The sequence below is a fragment of the Lycorma delicatula genome, chromosome 10, assembly GCF_047948215.1.
Source record: "Lycorma delicatula isolate Av1 chromosome 10, ASM4794821v1, whole genome shotgun sequence".
Lineage (NCBI taxonomy): Eukaryota > Metazoa > Arthropoda > Insecta > Hemiptera > Fulgoridae > Lycorma > Lycorma delicatula.
In genome coordinates this window covers 16,422,210-16,447,230 of record NC_134464.1, presented here as the reverse complement: position 1 = coordinate 16,447,230, position 25,021 = coordinate 16,422,210, and the positions used below count along the sequence as shown (strand labels likewise).

The 25,021-nt window shown below is 31.7% G+C and overlaps 1 protein-coding gene across 3 annotated transcripts in view; it reads right to left on the bottom strand.

Annotated features, from left to right (window-relative positions):
• The window catches only part of LOC142331398 (RNA-binding protein 5), a 94,363-nt gene that overhangs the window by 14,701 nt on the left and 54,641 nt on the right, over window positions 1-25,021 (bottom strand). For all 3 annotated transcript variants that reach the window (XR_012757982.1, XR_012757979.1, XR_012757980.1), the window contains one exon: window positions 20,472-20,668. The gene's annotated coding sequence lies outside the window, so the exon portion shown is untranslated. The remainder of the gene's footprint in view (window positions 1-20,471; window positions 20,669-25,021) is intronic.

Here is a 25,021-nt window from a genome sequence, read left to right as displayed (position 1 = left end):
AATAAAATAAAATCTATGAAAATGTCACTTATAAAATAAATTAACCGCAAAAGCAACAGATGATATAATAATATATTAACCTGAGTGTACACATGTTGCCGTGTATGCGTGTGTGTATGTGTATGAATATGTCAGTAGCGGTAATTAGATTATACTTGTAACAGTTGGCAACAAGAAATATGCAGTACTTCCTTCCTGACCACACTACACTCCTATTAACATAGATAAAACAGTTTTGATCATTCAGAACTCCCCACCCCTCTTCCATCCGTACCTATCCAAACAACTAGTCTTACCCTACAGAAGTAGAACTTCCTTCTGTATTTCATTATCATACATTAAAATTTACTCTCTTCTGCACGAATGCGTTTAATTTTGATAATAATTAGTAGTTAAGACCTCTCATTCACCACTAAGAACAACCGCATCTAAAATGTACGCTACACGTACTTATGTATTTGTGTGTGTGTTTGTGCGTATGTGTATATTTCAGGTGGAGGTTGAACTATGAGTTATCAGATGAGACATGCAGCAGGACACACACACACACACACACACACACACACACACACACACACACAAATACACGATAATATTATGAAAACTTGTTTAACACACAGCCACTTAACCGTTCATTTGTACGTTACTTAATTATCACTTATTTATTAATTATTTAATATCCCTTAATTCCTTAAACCCCCTATTTCATTAAAAAAAGGCCATAAAATATGTTACAAAAAAAAAACCACCAGAACCACGTTACACCTTAACTGATATTACTAAACCCTTTTTTTTACACGTTACTTCAAGGGAAGTTTTCACTAATACAACGAATTTCATTAACACATTTTTTCCAGAAGAATAAAATCATAAAACAAGTTTTTTTTTTTAAATTAATTTTATCAGTTTAATAAAAAATAAATTATTTCAAATACGCAAAATGAATTTTAAATATTACTTAAGATATATAATACCCAATAAGAAATAGACTTAAATATGCAGCAATATTTTGTACAATTGCAATGTTCATTTTTAAAAAAATGTGTCCGATTAATCCCTTTTATCAAATTACGATTTTATTTCTTATACGTCATTAAGTCGTAAATTTAAATTGCCCAGGGACATTCTCGTTAATTCCAGGGCAATGTCAAGGAAGTTTTGGACCGGGTCTTTTTATATATTAGATGTATTAATATTTACAAACCTTTTAATAGTGGTATGTATTTTTTTACTGTTATGTGTTGGATTTTAAATTTATATTTACTTTTGTTATCCGAGAAGGAGCCTTTTACACTCCTCTCGAAGTTTGTTATAATTATTTTGTATATATACATAGCTGTTTTTATTTATTTTTTAGTAATATTTTATGTTATTAGTTGTTAAGTTTTAGTATTTTAGTTTTTAACTAGGATTAGTTTTTTATCTTAATTTTCTAGTCTTACCCTTATCCGAACAGGGACTCTTTACAACCGTCTTCGATTTTTTTAAACTCTTTTTATTTTAGTTAAATTTTACGTTTTTATTTTTAATTTTATATTTTACCGCTGATTTAGTTTTAAGTGTTTTTAAAAATAAATTTTTCAGCTGTGATATTAGTTGTAAGTTTTTAATTTTTTAGTTTTTAAAGCAGTTTTTTTTTACTATTACTTTTCTTTTATAAAATATTATTCCAGGCGATGATAACGCCCAAGTGTTTTGGGCCTACCAAAAACACAAAAAAAAATTTCTCTTTACATTAAAAATTATGAAACAATAAAAGCATAAATGCTACAAAAAAGATCCAAATATTTGACGAAGATTTTTTATAAAATCTGATAAAATAAGGTTCTCTTTTTTTGTCTGCCGGAATTACCGCAAGGTATTACTTCAGAGGATGATATGTGAAATATAAATGTAGTCTTGTACAGTCTCAGGTCGATCATTTCTGTGATGTGAGGGTTAATTGAAACCCAACCACCAAAGAATACCGGTATCCACGACCTAGTATTCAAATCCTTAGAACTAAGATTTGAACCTTAGAACTCACTATTTCAAAATCAGCTAATTTACAATGACGAGTTCACTACTAGATCAACCAGTTGGGTTTGCTAAAATAAGGCTAAAAAATTATACCTTACTAAAAGAATTATTTCTTTAAAGTAAATTAAAATATTTTGAGATATTTGAAATAAATACTTTACTTTTATAAATAATAATAAAAATGTCCCTTGCTCGACAGTTACCTCATATAATATTTTTAATGACTACAACTTGAAAATTAGAAACCCGCCGGGTTAGTCTAGTGGTTAAATTGGTCTTCACCAAATAAGCTGATTTTTTTGGAATCGAAAATTCTAAGGTTCGAGGATTCGTAAAAACAGTTGTTTTTATATCGATTTAAATGCTAGACTGTGGATACCGATGTTCTTTGGTGGATTTCAATTAACCACACGTCTCAGGAGTGGTCGGTCTGAGTCTGTCCCAAGTTACACGTTTATCGGAACATTTACATTTACAATGCACTACGTCAGTCCTGGTAAGGCGGTAGCAGTAATTTCACCCCCACCCCCCGCGGCACACACACACATGACTTGGCAGTACCTGGAAAACCTGTTAGAGGAAACGAACAACAACTTGAAAAACAGACAAATATCAGAAATTATAAAAAAATTTTAATTCTTTCACCGATTTTTTAAAAAAATGTTCCTATGTCGACTGTATTAAAACAGTTGAATTTCAATCTTAAAATTTAGAACTTTAAAAAAAATCTTTCTTTTAAATACGTGACCCATTCAGTCACTGAAATATTTTAAATTTTGGCCCTTTCATACGAAGATGACTCCGGTTTTAGCCAGCGAAACTGCACCCCTCAGGAGATCAGCGTAGGACCTCTCCTTAACTTTGACCACCACCATGGTGGTCGGTGGCCCCAACGTTCGCTTCTTGCTTTGCGGCATCAATTTTGACGACAGACGAAACAAATGAATAACTGAGCCGCTTCCCTACCCGCCTACACGTATACTCAACGGTGCGCCTTAAAATCTGTCCGATCCGCCCAGGCGGCCCATAGAAATAGACCGGTCGACTCTCTCCATCATTCAGTACTTGGGGAACTGATCCGCAGATAACAGGGGCCATCCCATGAACCCCAACCGTCGTGTCGATTACTAAAACGAAATCCATCCTTCCAAGATCTATCTTAAGCGCATCATCTGTGCCAAGTAGATTACGGGTAGTCGATCGCTGAACAAGGACCGGGTCAGATCCTTGTTGAGCTAGCGACCAGTAGAATGAGGGTGGGTCAACCCTCAGTCTACTGGTACGAGCCAGGTCCTGAATCCACGGATCCCTGTAGGTTATTATAGCGTTCTGACGGTTGTCGACCCAAACCACCATATCAATAATCCAAACGAATTCATCCCCTTCTTCCAATTCTGTAGCATCTTCTATCAGGGCTGAAGATTGGAAGACATCTTCAGGCAAGCACCTTAAAACCAGCCATTCGAGGTTGTTGTGCCATGCCACCATGTCCAGTTTTGGAGGCCGCCTCCTCTGAGGCTCCACATTTGTATCGTTAAGCACGTTTTTAAAAATTTCCACCACATGGCAATTCCTTAATACTGCGGGAACACTCCTTTACTTCCAGCTCAGTGGTCGCGGTGTGGCGGAAAAGTAAGCTCAGTTCTTTGACATACCGGAATAAAACCCTGGTATTATACGCCAAGTACTTCTTCCATTTTCGAAGGTTCGCACTTGCACCACCCTCCAGTTTCGCTTCCACTGCCCCTATTATCGGAATTCTATTGCCGGAATTTATATTTTTTCTTCTCCTCTGTTTTGTTGGGGGGGAAAGCCGCAGCTGCGTTCAAAAGTCTCGGTCCATCGTACTCAATGTCCCAACTTCATTGGTAAGGGCGGAAAATCTCTCTCAAGAGCCTCACTACTATCCCACAGAGACCAGAACCGGTGAGTCGACAGCCTTCTGCCATCGCCAAGTCGACGCTTCTCCTTTCGCCTGGTCATCAGCCGATCTACACATCGAATTTCTTCTACTACCATCTTCGCTAGGTTTTCACAGCCACTGCTATCGGAGAGGACTTCCCGCACCTGAACACGAGAAGTTCCCCTCCTGGGAACCGTTATCCCATTACCGGAGAAAATCCCTCCTCATCGGGTCGAAGCGCACCCTCTAACCGTTCTGGGTTGGTCATGATTCCAACAACCAAACAAATTAAAAGAAACCAAAAATAAAAACCAAAATCAACAGATTTTAATTGCGAAAAGTAATTAATTCGACACACGTTGATGAAAACCTTTTATTATTTAGTTAGTTACTTAAATTTTTTTGGGGTTTTTTCAATTAAAAGTGTTATTCTACATTTTTTCTGGAAGACTGGGAGATTTTGGGTTAAAGCTGGGAGACTTGCTTTTTAGTAAGTGTATCAATCTTAAGATAACAACTTAAAAGATTCTTCCACACGAGGTTGATGTTAGGGTTTTTAAAATTTGGGAAATGCATTATTTTTTAGCTTTAATACGTTTGAACAAAACGTAAAGTAAAAAATGTTTAACTATTTTTTTTGGGGGGGTTTTATATGAAATTTTTATAAAAATATCTACATTTTAGATATTAGAATTTATTAGAATTAAAATAAAATTTTTATTAATTAGAATTTATTGATTAGCTTATAGTACCATTAAGCTACTACAGTTTACTACTCGGAAATGACGATGACAAATAAACAATCTCTGACGAGACTGGTTCAGTGGTTGTAGATTAAAACTTGAATTTACGTACTTTAACAAATTAGATCAATCGAATTAAAACTTCAGGTTCTTTAAATAAAAAAACTAATAGAGTTTTTTTTTTATTTTGCCTTTATTGAAGTTTGTTAAAAACGAAGTAATATTGCAAGTAATTAAATTCGATTTAGTTGAACAAAACAGTTTAATTATTTCCTGAATTTTATTGATTTTTATTCGTAGTTACTATGTATATATATATATATATATATATATATATATATATATACATATGTCAGCATCCTCGTCTCGGCTTCGCCCGTGCTATGTGTTTACTTGCGTTTCCCATCGTAGTCAATTTTTTATTTTTATTTTATGTTTGTTTAGTCAAGTAACTGGAGGCAGGTGCAGCCAGTCACGTCTCACATATAATAACAGTGGCAGTGGCTGTGTTGAAGGAACCGCCGAACCACTGTCGCATCACTTAAAAAGGTTTTATTAAAAAAAACTATAAAATAGTATTTAGATCTTTATATGAAGTCCATTTGCAAGCCAATATCTACTGAATTACAGTAAGAAGAATTTGTAAACAAATTTTCATCAATTTATCTTCAGTAGCTTTTGCCGGGCGTTGATTATGAATCAATCATGACAGGTTTTTATATAAATACTAGCCTACCCCATCGCGACTTCGCCCACCATATAGGTAGCAACTTCACTCGAAATGCTTTTTTAATAGCAAACTTATTTTTTTATAAATAAAAATATTTAATCAACAAAATTATATTTTGATTTTCATTAAATCCTGATAAAACGGTAAATATAATTGTTTATTAAAAATAATGAAGGATTATACGATAAACAATGAATTGTTACCCAAAACTTAAATAAAGGAAAACAAAAATAGGAAGATAAGAAAATTGAACAATATTTGTTAGACCAATCCATTTTATGAATGAATTAAAATCGATCAATATAAAAGTCCAATAAAGATAAACAAAAAATTTATTACAATCCATAATCTAGCATCCCCATCGCGGCTTCGCCCGTGCTCTAACGTTACTTGCGCTTCCCGTTACGATCAGAGGGTCATGGCTCGCTTCGCTCTCCCATCCGCCACTGTCAAAAATTAAGTATTAGATTTAATGACCCCAGTTAGAAGGGGAAATATTGTTACAATTATTAATAAATAAAAAAGTTAAAAATTGTCAAAATTGAATTGAATTTAAAACTTTTTCTTAGTTATAATTTATCACTGTTATGGATATTCTAGAACCGGTTGAAATCATGAAAGGACTTCACGCCGTATATTTAGTTCGTTTTTTTTATAGCCGGGAGTTTTCTTATAATATATATCTGTCAAATTTTTTTACACCGGAAACTACTTTGTTCCATTTTTTTTGGAGGAAGTATTCTACTTAAAGATACATCTCGGTCTACCCAAACAAACAGAATGAAAAAAATTGAATGGCAAATAAAACATTATGTTACAAAAAAGAGATGTATGACTAAAGTTGTGCTATTGTATGAAAGACATTCGATTTATTCATTTTTATCCGGTATTATCAAATATTCTTAAGTCCTGGATTGTACAGTTTTTACTTTCCCATCTATAGGTCTATTACTGCTTAGCAATTTAATTATAAAGGGAAATTACAGTATAGCGATCGGCCAAAAGTTTGGGTATCGGAGGTTTACAAATAAATATCTGTGTTTCAAGACGCCCTTAATCCAAAAACATAGAAAAAAATTATAGAAATTTCCGGAATACGTACTATATGTATATGTTTTGGACTGTATTTTAATTAGTGATTACGGACTGGTTCAACAGAAATTCTTCGAAAACTGCTCAAAAAATGTCTGTATATGGGGCATTGATGGTATTAAATTTTGGATAAATTTAAGAAAGAAGAATGATAATTTTTGCTATTTTTAATGTATTGACATTCTTTTTTATAGTGGTCGTACAAGATAAGCTTTAGTCTAGGAAAATCTTTATTAAGTTATTTAAATTTCCAAAGTTTTAATTCGACTGGTTTTATAGACGGGAGATATACAACATTATTTGCCTGATATCTCAAACAAACAAACGCCCGCACACACACACACACACACACACACACACACACACACACACACACACACACACACACACACACACACACACACACACACACACACATACACACACACACACACACACACACAAGGCCAAATGTGGGATATTTTCCCAGCTTACACTACCTTTATTTTATCTTATTTAAATTACCTTATTTTTTAATCTTAATTCCCTCCTCCGACAGGGTGTTCCAAAAGATGTTGTAGAAACTTTTTTTTTCTGTTTAACCTACGGGACTATCGTTACGTATTGCTTCAGAAGATAAGATGAATGATTTGTACCGTATGTGAAAATGTCATGCCTGACCGGGATTCGAAATCAAGACCTCCGAATGAAAGGCCGAGACGCTACCACTCGCACCGTGGAGACAGGCTGTTGTAGAAACGAATTGCTTCAGAATATCAAAATAATAAAATAGTTCTTGTGGAAAAATTCCCTACATCTCCCATATTTTTCCCCTTATTCGTCTCTTTTTTTTTTTTTTTTTTTTAATTAATACTTTATAACTTGAAGAAATTGAGAAATTAAAAGGAAATTTGATAAACATGTATCCAGCATATTCTACAAAATACACAGCTTACAAAAGTTAACTTTGAAAATTTTAAAATGCAGCAATTTAATTTGTTTAATCACATTAGTAGATTCCGCAAATTTTAGTTTATTAAATTGTGTTTTATTATATAAAATATTAAGAATTTTATTGAGAACAAAATGACACCTTATATGTTCAAATCTGTTGACAAATACTTGAAATTATAATAAAATTAACTGAAAAAATTACACGTGAAAACGGGCACAAAATTGTCTGACTACACATTTCCTAAATTATTAGTTTTTTACTTCCTTGTATGAAGTAAAGGAAGTATTATGATCCCGAAAAATTACGATTTTCAGGTTTCAACGATTTTGACCATCCCTGAATCCATTTTGATTAGTTTCGGCATGACGTTTGCATGTACGTATGTATGTATCTTGCGTAACTCAAAAATGATTAGCCGTAGAATGTTGAAATTTAAGATGTAGGATTGTTGTAACATCTAGTAGTTCACCTTTCCTTTTGATTGCAATCGACTGGACCAAACGTTTCCAAAAAAACTACTGAAAAACGTTTTTCTTAACTGCAGTAATAAGCTCTCATTGATAGTTATTCAACGATATATCGTAAATGGTACTTATTTTCATTAGTTCCAGCGTTATAGCCAAATGAAATTTTAATTAATGAAATATTTGGATCTTAGAAGGTGAAGGCACATCGGTTCGAATCTGACTTCTTTTCCGACTTTTTTTTTAGATTTAAATATATTGATTTATTAATAATTATTAACCTCTGATTGTATAAAAAGTTTTACGATAAATAATAACAACAAAAAAAGAATGAAATAATATCAGAAGTTATTAATGAAATAAAATTTCATGTACTTTTCATTTAAAATAATGTGGCTATGTAATTTAATAGGCGTACAAGGAAGTCATGTGGTGCTCAGTCTGATTTTTGTAGGCGATCATAGAATACAGGTTCTTTTTTTAAGAATGAACAGAATGAATTCTTTAATGACGTCTACCGTCATTTTTTTCTTTACCTTTTTTTAATTTTTTTTTTTTTTTAGATTTTTCACTTGGGTTTCCTTGAACCTTCCATGCAAATTCATTGTTATTTTTATATTTTTCTTGCTTAATACACCCAAAAATCTTTGAAGTGAACTATGTAAATCTGAGGTATATGCAATGAAATTATGTTCACATTTGATTGTTGAAATCCTTCCTAACTTTTCCTCAAATTTTCCAACATAGTAAAAAAAAAAAATATCTTAAGGTAATATTTAATCAAAAATTACAAACCATGCAGAAATATATTAAATATAAGCCGTCACTTTTCCAATCAAGTCACTAAATTTTGTGTATTAGAATCCGGGTCTGAATTTTTTTTAATTTTAAGTTTTTATGCGTTAAAGCAGTTTCAATTTGTTTTGAACGCGTAAGTAAAATGTTTGCTAATATAAAAAAATCATTTGTATATATAAGAAACCTTTATAAATCGAGTAAAGCAGCGCCCGTTACTAATTCAAATTTATTTTTCTATACTGATTAGAATGCTATTGATTACAACCAATTAGCTCTCTTCAACTCATTTCTGTAGCTGTAATAAACCAGACATCTGCTAAATTTAAGTACAGTTTACAATGACCATTATCTTGCTATGGTTATTATTAATATAAAATATAACTGAATAATAAGTTTATAAAAGACTGGTAGGCTTATGATATTCAACTTTGAAAATATCACTCGTCGCAAAACAAATAACTTCATCCGGCGAAACAGTCTGTCATTAAATTTAATAACGTTCTCAAAAAAAAAAAAAAAAAAAAAAAAAAAAAAATGGAACAGTTACTGCAGTGCGTACGATGTACGATATAAGGGGCGCCGTTTGCCCCACCTGTTTCAAATCATGAATATGTATAAGGCATAAATTACATTAGGTAAGGGAAAATATAGACAAAAAAAAAAAGTGAAACGGGTGGAGTTAAAAACCCCAAGAAATGTCTATGAGTCGAACGAACTTAACACAACCAGCGAGCCGAGCGGCAACTGTACTCGCCGGAAAAGGAAGTTGTACCGTGGATACATAAATTTATTTTTTATGTCGTCGAGCTGTTGTTGATAACCACAGTTTTTACATTTATTTTTATTTCAGGAAAAAAATATTAACAAAAATTGACAGCAGATATATAAGCGTATACCGTAAAAACAATAGGTAATTATAGGATAGCTAACACGTAATAAATAACTGAAAATAATAAAAACTGAAATGTAATCCCTGATTGTTCTTTATATGTGAGTAAGAGGGTGTGAATATTATTTTAATGGAATGTTTAAATAAATATTTTAGTAAAAAGCTTTATCACAGTGGAAAATTAAATATAAAAATAAGTTTTAATCATACATATATATATATATATATATCTTCGAATTAGGCCAAAGAATTGCGCGACGTGTGGTTAATTTAACCTCAATCACCAAATAACACCGGCATCCATGACCTAGCACCCAAATCCGTATAAAAGCTTTATTAGGATTTGAACGAATCTAGACTTCGAAATCAGCTGATTTACGTTGACGTATTACATATTTATTTTTTGGTAAATATTCTTTTCTTAGAATATCAAAATTAGAAATACCCGTGGAATAAAAATTACAACGATGTGTAAAATCCTTTTAAAAATCCATTTTTTGTTTGAATCGTCAGTGGTCACTATTAGACCACGATTAATAATTAATTTCTGGCCGGTCTTTTTTTCTTCCACCTCTCCTTCATTTTCAAGCTGTTTTGTTTCTTTCTATCTTTTGACCGTTTCTTGTTATTAAAGTTCTCTTTTTTCCTTTATGGATTTTTCATACTAATGTACTTTGTTGGTATGTATGTTTCTGTTCTCTATATCTGTATGTTTTATACACGCAATTCTAAGATCTTTGATTTGTTTGAACCATCAGAAGTCAGTTTTGTCTTCATTAGTTTTTGTTAATCTGTTACGGATCATTCTTGTTAGATTCCCATTAAAGGCTAGTCTTCGTTTTTGAAGATTTTTCTGTTTTCACGGATGCATTTCAATGCCGGACAGCTTCTTGTACCCGGAACCTTTGGATGAAACTCTACCATACTACCACGGAGATCGATGATTTATAGAATATCAGCTTATACTGGTTACGTTATAAAATAATTATGAAGAGAAAAACATCTTCAAATTATAATCTTTCGTTTAAAGAAACTTCACTTTAACTACTTAAAAGAAATACAGACAAATGTCTATGTGTGTATGCGAGTATTTGCTAATGTGTCAATACTTTTTAAATATATTCAGTTTTTTAATTATTTTTTTTTTATGTCTGCAACAATATGAAATACCTCCAACCAATAATTCAAAAACTTTTAATCTATGAATTTTTTAATTATTTATTTTAATTCTGAAAGGTAACTTTTTCAATAATTTAGTGAAAATTACCTGCAGGTATTAAAAATACAAATAAAATGCAGTACTTTATAAAAAAGTAAGTTATGAAACCGAATCTAGAAAAAAAATTTGAACCGAAATTTTAAAAAGTTTGAGAAAAAGAAAGTTTATAAAAATTGACTTTTCTTAAAAATTTCCACTTATTTTACAAAGAATAATGTTGTATGTGATTCAGAAAATACGTAAATTTTATCGTAAAAATACTTATTTATTTTTTCACATATAATTTTATAACTACCCAAAAACATTTTTAATATTTGGAAAAAAGATACCAACTGAGTATTTTTAGGAAGATTATGATTATATTAGTTTATTTATTTAAAAGTTATTGCGTCTTGAAAAATAAAGAACAAATTTCATACATATTAAAATTTTGTTGCAAAAAAGGGAAGAATTCGATTGAGGCTGCCAAATAGAAATTTGTGATGTTTACAGACAGTGTGGTATCAGTATGTGTGTGGTATAGATTCGATTGAAGCGTATTTAGTCCAGAAATTTTGATGTTAATAATGCACTTTGCTTGGTCGGACAACGACAGAAATATTCGATGAAATCATGGAAAAAATTCAGAAAAACTGGATATTAGCAATCGAGATAACAGTAACAAACAAAAAATTTACAACAAAACAGTTTCAAACCGTGAATATAAAAACAAAGCAGGCTGGAAAAAACTTGGGTGTCAGACATGATTTAACTATAAATAACTTAATAGATCGAATTTTTTTGCTAAAACGGAAAACTCAAACCATTTTTGAAGCAGTTCATTACGAATGATGAAAAATGAATCACGTACGAACATAATGTACCGAAAAATATCGTAGTTAAAACAACGGAAAACTCCGTAAACGGTGGAAAAACCAGGATTGACGCCAAGAAAGGTGATGCTGTGTTTCTGGGATGGCATCGAAAAACAATGGTTCACTATAAGCTGCTGCTGCTCGCTCGGTCAAATGATTTAGAACGAAGAACGATAGGAAAGGTGTCCTCTTCCATCGTGACAACGTCAGACCCCATGCATTTTTGGTGGCCCCTTTATAAATTGAAAGAACTTCGTTGGTAAAATTTGATGCTTCCACCTTATATTCGTGACCTTGCATCGTCAGACTGCTATTTGTTTCGGTTTGTACAGAATTCTCTTAAAAATAAAAGGTTGACTTCAAAAGAACCCGATGAAAATCAATTACCACACTTTTTCGTCCAGAAAATACATACATAAGTCCTGCAGTGACGGGATTATGGTTTTATCTCAATAATAGCAGAAGTGTTCCATCAAAACGGTACATGTTTGGTTTAATAAAATCCAGTTGAAATACAAAAAAAAATTTCAATTTACTTTCCCTTAAAATACGAAGAGACTTTTCCACAATCTTCTCTATCACCCCTCTCTCTTTTCACATACACACACACACACACACATATATATATATATATATATATATATATAGAGAGAGAGAGAGAGAGAGAGAGAGTACAGTACGCGCGCGCGTATGTGTTATATTTATTTCAAAGTTTTAAATAGATCTTGTTATGTTATATTTTTTTAAAAGATTAAACTTGAATATACGACTATTTTTTAAAAAACACTTTTAATCTTAAAATAAAAATAAAAATTCCCTAATTTGTATCCAAGTAAACTTCTTAATTTCAGTCTTTCTTAAGTAGAACAGGATGTGTTAGCTTAGAATATTCAGTACTGTAAGATAAGGCATTAATTTAAAGAAACGGCGAAAAATAAACGAAAAGAAAATAAAAGGAATAGGAAATAAATGAAAGAAAATGTAACATTATGCGTAAACGGTTAAAGTACTATATTAAACAGGAAAGGGAAGAAAAGAGGAGAGCTTAACACACAGCACAGTCTTGCTCTGTTATCGCTATCTGTGGGGGGAATTAGCAATTGGAAATTTTCAGGACAAGGTAGGATTTGCACCCAATTATGCTGAAATTGCAATTCTTCTACTGTTACATCGGCGTCAGTAAGTTTGAAATTATTTTTAGATTACTTCTGTTTTATCTGAACTATAAAGTTTTATTTAAAATTTAAATACAAATTACTTTATAAAAAATTAATACAATTAAAAATAGCTACATCTTTTAAAAGTTAAAATATTAAATAAATTTGGCCTAATTAGTTATTTTTCTTTACGCACTTTTAACATTTTAGTTAAAGGAGTTTGATTTTCTTTTTGTACATTGTTTAGGTACAGGTATTTCACACCTATGAAGATAAAAATGATTTTATATACGAGCTATTCGTTTAACGATTAGTTGATATTTTTTACCTATATTTTTTAGTTTCTAATTAGAATATATCAAAAGTCTCAGAATTACATTTAGGAACTTCATCAATTATTTTCAATGTTCAGCTAGTGAACAGACAACAGGTTAATCGGGTCGACCCACAGCACCCTGTTCCACAAATCCAGCGCCATTCCTGGCGCTGTCAATCGATTGGATCCTATAGAGATCGATATTCTCAAAAACAAAAGAAAAGCAAATTAAGGAAGAAAGAATAAAATATAAGTAAGAAGGATGATCGGTGAATAAGAACAATTTATTCTCAAAGAACGGCTAGGAAACCACAATAACATCCTACCCAGAAGACAGCATAAGTCTCTCTGAGGCGACAAGCCACCAGAAGATATGCACTCTGAGAGATATGCACTATCTCTCAGAAGATCAGGATATTTTACTCGTGGGAAGGGTTTTCTGATTATCGAATTAGATATATGCTTAAAGAGAAATTTTTCCTCAGTAATTAAAGAACATCTTAGAACAGGCATATGGTTGCTGAATAAATTAATCGTTCATTTCGGAATTATTACCCATCAAAGTTTAAAAATCGTAATAAACTCACAAATGGGCAGTAAGTCTACCTTTTTTTTTTTTTTTTTTTTTTTTTTTTTTTTTTTTTTTTTTTTTTTTATATATTTCCACCTACTCCTCTGGAACGGATCTACAATCAAGTTTGACTCGCGCCGGAGGAGTGTCCTTTACTCTAGCTCGCCTCCCCGCCCGCTGGCTGTATGTCCGGCACGGCAGATCAGTTCACCGGTTAGCTCTTTTATTTCGTAGGTGGAAATTCCACATACAAGCCGTCATAAGCGAGCGGTTTCTTCTTGACGAGCTTCCTCATCTTTATAACTGCGGTTATAAACAACGAGATCACATTAAAGTTATCCTCGTTAAGTAGCATTTTATCCACCACATTCTCCGTAGATAATGGCCCTATACGTCTTACACAGGATTGCCTGCTTTCAGTCCAACGGTTACATTCAAATACTACATGTTCAGGGGAATCATAAGCCCCACAGTAAGGACAGTTGTTGTTATCTACCCTTAGTCTCGCACATAAATAGGACCTGAACGACCCATGCCCTGTAAAAAATTGCGTTATCCAGTAATTTATGTCCCCGAACTTCCTTTCTATCCGTGGTCGGATCAAAGGTATCAAACGATGTGTCCATCGTCCCGTGTTGGCTACATCCCAACGATGTTGCCAATTACGCAGCATCTCTTCATATGCTTCTTTAGAAGGTTGTCCACATGCTATACTCACTCGCATCTCCGCCAGTTGTTTAAGCGGAGGAACTCCTGCAATAGTAAGTCTACCTCAACAGTAAGTCTACCTGGGTTATTTGAAGTACACTCCTTATATATTATTCGTCACTCCTAATTTGACGAACGTTCAATAATTAAAAAGACAAATGACTACAGTGGAAAAAAGAATAATCTGAGACTGTCGTTCAAGACATTCAAATTGGTACCCCTGACATTAAAATATCAGATGTTTAAAAACAAATTCCATTATTATAACTTATTTTGTTGATTTCTAAATGTTGGCTGACAATCTGTTTCCTAAGGATAGCCCAAGTTTACTCACGAATGTTAAAGTATAGTAAAAAGTGTATAAATTGCGCAAAAATTTATAAATGGATCGATCAATTTAAATCGGATAGAAAATGTTTCATCGATTTTCAATGTAAGTGGAGATCGGTCGAAGTTGCAACTGACCCTTTAGAAAATCCCATTAACGATCTTATTCGCGAAAAGAAATGCATAAAAGTTTGAAAAGTTGCTGAAATTTACAGTGAGATTATCGGCATTGTCCATTTCATTTTCTACGTTAAGCTGAATTACCGCAAAACGTGTTTGTCGTGGGTTCTGAGACGTTGGCTTAAAATTATAATGACATCCGAATTTACATTTGTTTGGAACTTAAAAACCAATTTTAGCGGAAAATAATGCTTTTTTTAGATCGGAAAAAACCTGTGATAAAACTTGGATTTATCATTTTGATCCGGAATCCATACTCAGATTTTGGAATAGAAACATCCGAGTTCACCTGCCATAAATATGTTCAAAACATATTCCTAAACGGGTAAAGTGATACTAAAGATATTTTAGGATTTATTTATTTATCGTATAGCCCAAAACACAACACCAATTACAGTAAAAAATTACAAACAAAGATTTAACAAATTAATATAAGCTACTGATTCTGGAGTCGCCAACACGAAATCTTCACTATTCCCTTCATAAGCTGTCCTAGGGCAAACTTCTGTGATGTGTTTAACAGTTTGATTTTCACCACATTCACAAAGGGGCGTCGGTGTTTTACCCCGTTTATACAGGAAATAGTCGCACCTACCATGCTGAGTTCATATTCTGTTTAGCGTTGACCATGTCTTACGTGGCAAGTCAAAACCCGGTGGCCTTTGAGGAATACATGGGATTTGGTTATTCTGCTTTGTGATCCATTCTTGACGCCAGGCGTCAGTTAGGTTAAATTCGTCGTCTGTGGCAGCAATTGCTGTTTTGATAGGTGGCTTTCTAGATCGAAGGCGACCACGATTGGCATCCAATTTTAGGATTAAAAAGAACCAATTTAATGAGATTATTTGGAAGAGTAACGTATAATCAACAATTAGTATTATTGTGATAAAAAAATTAAAACTGCAACACGGAGGAAACATCTGGGTTTCCTGTCAAAAGGCATTATTCTTGGGCATGATAACGCCTACCCCCATACCACGGGAAGTTATTCAAAATTTTGGTCAGGAAGTGTTATCACATCCCCCTTACATTTCCGATCTCGTACCATAATATTTTATTTTGTTTGGTTCTCTCAAAGGGTATATGTGACACCGAATTCGGTAACAACGGACAGGTGAAGAATACGGTACAAGAATTGCTCAGTCATCAAGGTGAACAATTATTTGCTTCTTGAGTAAGAAAACTTTCAAAAAGATGGGACCAGCGGCTAAATTTAGTCGTTTATATTGAAAAGTAGCGTAAGTTTGATTTTTATTGAATAAATAATAATCTTTCTACAATAATTTGTCTCTTTAATTATAGAACGCCCCTCGTAAATACGGCCATTCTATAATTAAAGAGACACTATAAACTCTACACTCTTTATTGCTATGTATAGTGTAAAGCGACAATTCTTAGCACAATTCAGTGGCCGGTCCAGCAATCCACCTCAAACTGAGCCTTCTAAACTTTGACGAAAATGCATGGCGTGAAAAGTATCCGGATGAACAGTAAAATTAGATTTCTATTGGGAATAATTTACCAATAAAAAATGAAAATTTCTTTGTTTTGATTATTTTAAAAAGAAAAAAAGCTTTACCTAAAAATGAAATAATTGTTTTATTTTCCATTGAGAGATACATTTTTCAATTTTTTTATACAATTAATTACATTTTTGAAGAAACCGTAAGTATATTATATCACATAATGTAAACCCATTAAAAAAGAACATCTATTGAAATTCCTCAAAAGTTACATATTAGTATTATATGGAATTTCTACGGGTAGGACGTACACAAGGTAGTTGTGAAGAACTATTCTGTCAGTAGTACAGTAGAAAATAATTACAATAAAAAGAAACATAGAAGTAACGAAATACATTTTATACCAGAAAAAATGTATTTTTCAAGAAGATAAATTGGTTTTAATATTTTCTTTTTTTTCGGGAAGATGATTAAAAGGATTTATACCCTCTAATCGGAAAAATTTTGTAGAAACTTCGGAAATCGATACCTCATACAGCTAGACCAGGATCTGATTGCAAATCAACGCTTAAGGGTAAGAAATTTCAAAATAAATACAAAGAATGGAATAAAATAAATATTATTATTAAGTAAGTATGATATAACACCATATACTACGGGATGCTTAATATAATATTTTCGTTTTATTTCCATTATTTTTTAAAGAATAAAAACATACCAAAGAAAATTATTCTTACATTTAATTGGAATCAAAACTTCATGAGCCAGACTATCTCGTTAAATGTATGCAATAGAGGGTAGAAAATTAAAACACACTTTGTTCGTTTTAAAAACTTGTCTCTTTTCCTTCTCTTTCCCCTCTTTTTCCTAATACAAGTAGAAAGGGCTCCTCCTATTTAAGCGAAGCAATTCTATCCTATGTTTCTACGACCCAGCCGAATTGTAAACGTTATAAAAAATTAGAACACAGTCAAATGCTATCGAGCCTTTATTTGCATTACATTGCTTCGTCTTTCTCGGTAGAATATTTCGTTTCCTTTACAATGTATATTATACTTCCTTTCGGTTCTTAAATGGTATCTTTGTATATATATATATATATATATATATATATGTTTTAAAATTACGCTTGCAGATCATTCCTTTCTTTCCTTTTTCCCTTTTCACTCTTACTACATCATTTATAAAAAAAAGGAACGTTTTCCATCGACTATGTTAAAGGTTCTATCGGACCCAGTAGTAATTTCGTTATTATTCCTTGGGATTATGTACTCATTAATATGTTAAATTAACACAATACTTATTAAACGAGGGTCGTTTAATAATTAAAGAGGCTGTAGAAAATGATTATTTATTAAAAAAAAAATGAACTAACACGACTTTTCATCGTAATTCCTCGCTACACATAAGCTACTTGTTCCATGTTAATCTGAGCTTTCATGTTCCAATAATAAAAAATTATTGAAGTTGATGCCTGACCATTTTGTACCGAATTCTTTACTGGTTTATTGTTATCAAACTAGGGACCAAGTAAAAATTCTTTAAGAGGACCAAACAAAACAAAATGTGATGGAACAATAACGAAACTGTAAGATGGATTTGACAACACCACCCGATCAACTTTTAATAGCTTTCCATGTCTTTTGAGCGATATGGGGACGCACGTTATCAAGAAAGAAAATCGGTCCTTTTGAGATAGAACCGAGATATTTCCTCCTTGTTGCATGCAGGTTTCATTTTATTTTCTAGTATGACTCAGTTTTATTTTTTTTTAGCTCACCGGGCTGGTCCAATGGTTAATGAAAGGAAGTACAGTAATCGCGAAAATTTCAGTATTCAAATTTCAACGGAAATAGCCATTTTTACCATCCCCGAATCCATTTTTTTACTAGATTCGGCGTGACGTCTGTACGTACGTAGTATGTACCTCACGTAACTCAAAAACGATTAGCCGTAGAATGTTGAAATTTTGGATTTAGGACTGCTGTAACATCTAGTTGTGCATCTACTCTTTTGATTGCAATCAACTTGACCAAAAATGTCAAAAAAAGCCCAAAATCCAATAAATTTGGATTTTGGAATTTTTCTTAACTGCAGTAATAAGCCCTCATTGAAAGCTTTTCAACGATATATCATAAGTAGTACTTATTTCAATTGGTTCGAGAGTTATAGCCAAATAAAAGTTTAATTAATGAATATTTTGTTTCTTACAAGGAGAAGGCCCATCGGTTCGAATCCGACTTTATTTCCTTTTTTTTTAATTTAAGTATAATGGATTTATTAATAATTATTAACCTTTATGTGTAAAAAAAAAATTACTCTAAATAATAATTCAATAACAACAATAAAAATACCTTATCAAACCTTATCAAAAAATATCAGAAGTTATTAGTAAAATAAAATTTTATATACTTTTTATTTTTAAAAAAAAATGTGTATATGTAATTTAATATGCGTAAAAGGAAATCATGTGGTGTCCAAATCAGATTTTTTAACTCACTTTTGTTCCACGGTTAACGGTTTTGCAGCATCACTCATGCGCAGAAAACGGAGAGGAGTAGTACACATGCGCAATTGGTAGATAGGTATGGGTAGTACACATGCGCAGAAGGTGGGAAGCAGTAGTACACATTCCCAGTAGCGCATAAAAGTAAAAATAAAATGATACAGTTATATATATTTTAAATAACAATTGCATCCCTAAAAAAAAAAAAGTTTTTAGCTGAAAATTTTTCAGCAGATGAGTGTTAGAAAAAATATTTTTGAACTTAACATAAAATTAAAAAAAAAAAAAAAATAAAACATGCTTTCCTATAAATAGAAGATAATTTTGTTTCAACAAAATAATATGTATAAAGTTGTCTATTTTCGCAAAACTACAATGAAAATCATGAGGCGCGGTTTCATATTTAATATCTACATAAATTCTTTAAATATGACAAAGGTTTTGATGTAAAATGGAAATGATAACTTCAATATACAATATGTACTAAATCTCTTTGCATGAAATAAATAAAGAAAGTTAAGGTGCAAAATAAAACAGAGTTTTCGCCCCGTGCTTTTCATTGCGGTCTTGCGAAAATAGACAACTTTATACATATTATTTTGTTGAAAACAAAATGATCTTCTATTTATAGAAAACCATGTTTTTAATGTATGCTATTAGTATAAAATATCTCTGTGGCGAAGTGATAGCAACTTGACTTTAAATGGGAGGTTCCCGTTCGAATCCCGATTGGACATGGTATACTCAAACATAACTCATTATCGTCCATCAGTAAAATGTTATTAGGTGTCTACCGATTGCTAGCACGCAAATAAAATTTCGCAACAGGTGGTTAGTTATAGCTCTAGCAGAAAAAAAACTTTTTTACATTCGCAAAACTTTTATCGTGGGTACAGTATTTTTTTTCTTTCTTTGCCATCACATGAGAAATTTACTATTACACAAATGTGTAAAACTATTATAATTACTAAAATATTTTTCTACACTCCAATCATTTTTTACACGGATATAAAAAAAAATCACTTAAGAGTCGTATTTTTCTGTTCGTAATTTTTCGACGTCAGGCGCTTAAAGTAGTTGTCTTTTTTATACTCACAACTAATTAGATGTAAATTATGTTAATACACGATAGAACATTATAATGACAGTATCTCATAATTTAAATCAAAGAGGGGGAGGAGAAAAAAGATAATAGGAGAAATGGAATAAAGAAGGTGGAGCGTTAAAAAAGAATTGATAAGTTGGGCTGAACTTACACCGGTGACAATTATCTTCTCATGTTGTTTATTGGTTAGAAACCATTGTCTTTATTGCTGTTATTATTATTACTATTTTAAAAAGATTATCACAATATAGACGAACAAGGCGCGGTTTTAAATCATTTCATACCTTTTATGAGCATAAGTATACATCGAACAGGAAACTATACGCACAAACATACAGACAATATTCAGAAAACAATTATTACGTAAATACAAAGATACATCGTAATAATTAAAAATTAAAAACAAGCATTAATATTAAACGAAAGTAAAGATTATTTCAATTAAAAATAAATCAATTTATACAATAAAAAATTAACATATACAATAACTTACTCTTTCCGGTTGTTTACGTAGTGTTTCAAGTTTAATATTTCCAAATAATAAACTTAACAATTAACTTCTGTCTTTTTCTTTGCTTTTTTGAATTTGTCTTAATTTTTTTTGAAAAAAAAAGCTCTCGATTTGATTTCTTAAAAAACAGTAGTTATAAAAATTCACTAAATTTCAATCTTGTACTAAAATAGTAGAATCTGTAAAAAAATTACGTCTAAAGATTAAAAGAATTACATGTTATAGAAATTAATAAAATAACATTTTCGGGAATTGGAAAACCTTTTCACTTCGTTGTACGAAGTAAAAGAAGTATTGTGATCGCGAAAAATTTCGGTTTCCAGATTTTAACGGAAATATCCATTTTGAACATCCCTGAATCCATTTTGACTAATTTCGGCATGACATCTGAACGTACTCGCATAATTCAAAAACGATTCGCCGTAGGATGTTGAAATTTTGGGTTTAGGACTGCTGTAATATCTAGTTGTGCACCTCTCCTTTTAATTGCAATCGACTGAATCAATCGCCCTAAAATCCAAAGATTTTGGATTTTGGACTTTTTCTTAACTGCAGTAATAAGCGTCCATTAAAAGCTTTTCAACAATATTCCATAAGTGGTACCTATTTTCACCGGTTCTAGAGTTAGAGCCAAATAAAATTTTAATTAATAAAATATTTGGATCAAGGGGAAGGCACATCGGTTGGAATCGGACTTTTTCATCTCCTTTTTTCTAGTTTAAATGAATTGATTTTTTAATAATTAACGTGTGATTGTAAAAAAAGTTTTACAATAAATAATAACTCAATAACAATAAAAAAAAAATCTGAAGTCAATAGTGAAATAAAATTTAATTTGCTATTAAAAATGTGTAATGTAATTTAATAGGCGTACAAGGAAGTCATGTGATGTCCACATCACATCTTTTATTACAGCATTTAAATTCTAAAACCAAAGTATAATCTTCCTAATGTAAAAGAGTGATTTTAAATTAAGTTTTTTATCTACACAAAAAATAATGGTTATCAGCTCTTTACTATAGCATACTCGTTAAACTATAAAAGCACAGTTGACGGGCAGATTGGAGATTGGATGCTGTATCGGAGACGAGTTTCTTGCTACTTATCTCATACTTTAGCGGTATACTAAACTATTAATACTGTAACTATTAGCACTGCAAAATCTACTTCATTTATTGAAGGTAAAACTACTATTTTACTATATCCAAGTATTTACGCTATCTAAATTTTGACGAGTCATAATTTGTTTTATGTATTTATTACTAAATATTCTAAGCTTATTAAGATATAAAAATAAATAATAATTATTTAAATTTTACGTAAATTAACTATCCTAATTACAGATTCAAAATTTAAATTCTTATTCTTCCTTACTTTAATGTAACTATAATTGATATCTGATATTTTTCTATTCGTCTAATATGTATAAAAAAACGAGTTAAAAAGTTAGAAAAGTCTAAATTTTAATTATCAAAATTTTGGATTTTTAAAGACGACACCAAATTAAAAAATACAAAAAAAAATTTGTTTCGGCTTCAAAACATCGAAATCTAATGAAAAATCTAATACTATTACTTCCTATTTTTAATTTCCAGTTTAGATAGTGCTACAGTAGAGCTATCTACAAGGTTAATTAGTTTAATCGGACCAATTTGGAGATAATGCGATTTTCATCGGATATTAAAAGGAACATAAAACATCGGATGGAAATTTTCCGGATGTTAATGTTCGTATGCACGTGTGTGTGTGTGCATTCGGTGTTGGCCTCTAAATCACCTTAAATCTTCAGAACTACTGGACCGATTTTGGCCAGTTTACTTCTGTTTATAGGGAACTGATGCCGTTGAATTTTTAATTTAAAAGGTCAACAGCCTAACGCTGTAGAGCAAAAATAATCGCAAAGATTTCGGTTTTCAGATTTCAATTTTAAATATCCATTTTGACCAAAAGTTTCGGCGTGACGTCTGTACGTAGGTACGTATGTATCTCGCATAAATAAAAAAATTATTAGCCGTAGGATGTTGAAATTTTGTATTTAGGACTGTAGTAACTGTAGTAATAAAAGTAAGTTATGCACCTTACTTTTTGATTGCAATCGACTAGACCAAAAGTTTCCAAAATAGCGCAAGATCAAAAACAAATTTGAATCTATAATAACCCCGAATGAGAGCATTTCAACGATATATCTAATATATTTCTTATTTTCTTTGGTTCAAGAGTTAAGCCAAATAAAAGTTTAATTGATAAAATATTTGGATCTTAGGGGGAAGACACATCAGTTCGAATCAGACTTCATCTCCTTTTTTTAATTTTTTTTAATAATTTAAATATGTTTATTTATTAATAATTATTAACTTCACATTGTAAAAACAAATTGCGATGAATAATAATTAACATCACAAAAACAAATTAAAAAATAAAGTTTTTAATGAAATGTTATATACTTTTCATTTTTTTTTTAAATGTGTATATGTAATTTAATAGGTGTACAAAGAAGTCATGTGTTGCACAGATCAGATTTTTTTATTGTTTGTAATTGTGTGTGAAAATAATAAATCTATATAAATAAAAATGTAAATGTTCATTTGCTCAAAATCTTAAATCTCCGAAAGTTCTTCACCGATTGCTTTGAAATTTTGACAGAATATTGCATAAAAATAGGACGTGGTTTTATATTCCTATTATTTATGTATCTAAGATGTCACACCTATGACAAGTAAAAACACGCTTTTTTTTAAAAAATAGCGCTGTCTGTTGGACGTAAAAGCAACACTCGCTATACTAAATATTTTACGATTCCATTACAATGTTTCCGATATATGAGCCCGCTATAGACCGAAAAACAACTGGACCGATTTACTCTTTATTTATTAATTTACGATTTATTTATTAAAGGGAGAAAGGGAAAATCGAAAAAGGGAATGAGGGAAAAATTGGAGAAGTGATAAATCTAAAATGGTAAAATTGAAGAAGGAAAAGAGAAGAAGGGGAAAATGGAAAGATGAAAAAAACGGGAAAAAGGAAATAGAAAGGAGAAAAAAGAAAAGGAGAAAGGGGAAAGGGAAATGAGGAAGGGAATAGGAAAACCAGAGAAACAGATGAGAGAAGGAAGGTAAAGGTAGAATGGAGAAGGTAAAATGAAGATGGTAAAAATGAAAAATTAGATAAGGAAATGGGGGAAATGAAAGGAGGAAAGTAAATGGGGAAAGGAGAAAGGGAAATGTTAAATTTTGTGAAGTTCCGTAATGTTAATTTAGTTAATCTTTTTTCAAACTTTCAATTGTGTTATTTAATATATATATATATATATATATATCAAACCAGTCATTTGACTGGTTTGATGCAGCTCTCCACGATTCCCTATCTAGTGCTAGTCGTTTCATTTCAGTATACTCTCTACATCCTATATCCCTAACAATTTGTTTTACATATTCCAAACGTGGCCTGCCTACACAATTTTTCCTTCTACCTGTCCTTCCAATATTAAAGCGACTATTCCAGGATGCCTTAGTATGTGGCCTATAAGTCTGTCTCTTCTTTTAACTATATTTTTCCAAATGCTTCTTTCTTCATCTATTTGCCGCAATACCTCTTCATTTGTCACTTTATACACCCATCTGATTTTTAACATTCTCCTATAGAACCGCATTTTAAAAGCTTCTAATCTTTTCTTCACAGATACTCCGATCGTCAAAGTTTCACTTCCATATAAAGCGGCATTCCAAACATACACTTTCAAAAATCTTTTCCTGACATTTAAATTAATTTTTGATGTAAACAAATTATATTTCTTACTGAAGGCTCGTTTAGCTTGTGCTATTCGGCATTTTATATCGCTCCTGCTTCGTCCATCTTTAGTAATTCTACTTCCCAAATAACAAAATTCTTTTACCTCCATAATCTTTTCTCCTCCTATTTTCACATTCAGTGGTCCATCTTTGTTATTTCTACTACATTTCATTACTTTTGCTTTGTTCTTGTTTATTTTCATGCGATAGTTCTTGCGTAGGACTTCATCTATGCCGTTCATTGTTTCTTCTAACTCCTTTTTACTCTCGGCTAGAATTACTATATCATCAGCAAATCGTAGCATCTTTATCTTTTCACCTTGTACTGTTACTCCAAATCTAAATCGTTCTTTAACATCATTAAGTGCTAGTTCCATGTAAATATTAAAAAGTAACGGAGATAGGGAACATCCTTGTCGGACTCCCTTTCTTATTACGGCTTCTTTCTTATGTTCTTCAATTGTTACTGTTGCTGTTTGGTTTCTGTACATGTTAGCGATTGTTCTTCTATCTCTGTATTTGAACCCTAATTTGTTTAAAATGCTGAACATTTTATTCCAGTCTACGTTATCGAATGCCTTTTCTAGGTCTATAAACGCCAAGTATGTTGGTTTGTTTTTCTTTAATCTTCCTTCTACTATTAATATGAGGCCTAAAATTGCTTCCCTTTCCCTATACTTTTCCTGAAACCAAATTGGTCTTCTCCTAACACTTCATCCACTCTCCTCTCAATTCTTCTGTACA